The sequence below is a fragment of the Myotis brandtii genome, unplaced genomic scaffold, assembly GCF_000412655.1.
Source record: "Myotis brandtii unplaced genomic scaffold, ASM41265v1 scaffold9706, whole genome shotgun sequence".
NCBI lineage: Eukaryota > Metazoa > Chordata > Mammalia > Chiroptera > Vespertilionidae > Myotis > Myotis brandtii.
In genome coordinates, this window is record NW_005372025.1 from 43,088 (window position 1) to 44,891 (window position 1,804).

General features: G+C 48.1%; 1 protein-coding gene across 1 annotated transcript in view; it reads right to left on the reverse strand.

The window, feature by feature from the left end:
• RPIA (ribose 5-phosphate isomerase A) overlaps positions 1–1,804 on the reverse strand; it is a 32,267-nt gene that overhangs the window by 12,579 nt on the left and 17,884 nt on the right. The gene's annotated exons all lie outside the window — the stretch shown is intronic.

Below are 1,804 nucleotides of genomic sequence, written 5' to 3' on the forward strand. Positions count from 1 at the left end.
GATCCCTTTGGCGGTCGAACGACCCTTTCACAGGGGTCGCCTAAGACCATCCTGCATATCAGATATTTACATTACGATTCATAACAGTAGCAACATTACAGTTATGAAGTAGCAACGAAAATAATTTTATGGTTGGGTCACAACATGAGGAACTGTATTTAAAGGGCCAGAAGGTTGAGAACCACTGTCCTCGAGTCACCGAGAAACAAGCATGGGGCCTGGGGACCCCTCGGTCCAGCTCTTACACATTCTCTTTTCTCACTGAAGGGCTTCTCTGTGGACAAGCTGGAATTATGGGGATCATGCAACCTCAATATGGGTGACATCACCCCCAAGTATAGAAACATATATACATGTATCTGTGGTATTGAAATGTCATGGAGGAAGGGAGGAGATCAGAAAAAAGAGGCTAAGAAATACTGACACAGAAGTCTCCATACTAGTGTGGCAAACACAGGCCATTTCGAGTGGACTAAGAAGACCCATAAAGAGTTATAAAGCTGACACACAGTTGCTGTGATCCAGAATTGGAAATTATCTGAGGTGCCCCATGGTCCAGCCAAACTGCCCATCTGGGCTTGCCCACTCTTTCATTAGAAAGCTCCACTACTAGCCCCAAATGCGGTCAAAGGGCAAATTAATTCATTCACCTTTCAAAATTCGGAATCAAGGAAGCTATTTATTTATATTTCCCATCACTCCTGGTACTCTGCATAGACAATGTGAGAGTTTCGAGTATGGTTTTTTAAAATGGCAATAGAAAACCTCAGGTGCAGATTCAGTTCAAGCTGCAGTTGGAAGATGCTTGGTGCAGCTGCTGGGGCACAGTAGTAAGGCCCACAAAGCTTCAGGCGTGCACCCTTGCTGCCGTCTCTTACCGATGTGCCCTTTATCCTAAGTCACGGACTGCGTTGCTCCTCCCTAACCCTGCATAGCCCCTGGGCTGGACTTTGCCTGGACAATTGACTCTCCAGGGTCTGGAAGGTGGCAACCCTTTCAGTTGGGATAGCAGGCCCATATTCAAGCTAAACTACTCTCCTAACAGTATTCAACAGCTGATTCCACCTGTGCCAGCTCCGCCCACAGATTTCTCCCAATGAGCCCTTGCATGGTTCTTGCTAAGCCCTCTGAAGCCGGTGTGCACCATGACAACTAGATTACTAGACCATCACCAAGCCCCAACCACCAGCCTGGTTTTGGACTGTTATAACCCTGCCTGACTCCTCTAATGCAGCCTTGTCCTCTCTCCCTTCCCCCACTACATCAGTGCATTCCACCTCTCAGTCCTAATCACCCCAGCCAGGCTGGGCACTGTCCACATACACCCATGTGCCTGCCCAGAATTGCTCCTGCAGTGCCCATCTATCCCTCTAGAGAATGTTCTGTCCAGCTCTTGTCACCTAGCCTTCACAGCTCCACTCATCTTTACCTCTTCCCACAAAGCCCTTCTAAGTAGCATCACTCTAGAGCAGCGGTTCTCAAACTGTGGGTCACGACCCCTTTGGCGGTCAAATGACCCTTTCATAGGGGTCACCTAAGACCATCCTGCATATCAGATATTTACATTACGAGAGAAACCAAGATGGCGGCATAGGTAAACACCTGAAATTGCTGCCTTGCACAACCACTTCAAAACTACAACTAAAAGACAAAATGGACATCATCCAGAACCACAGGAAGGCTGGCTGAGTGGAAAGTCTACAACTAGAAGGAAAGAGAAAAGCACACTGAGACTCAGAGGAGGTGTGGAAGTAAAGTGCAGAGGTACGGAGGCGCACGCAGAAAGGGCTGGCAACTGAGGATG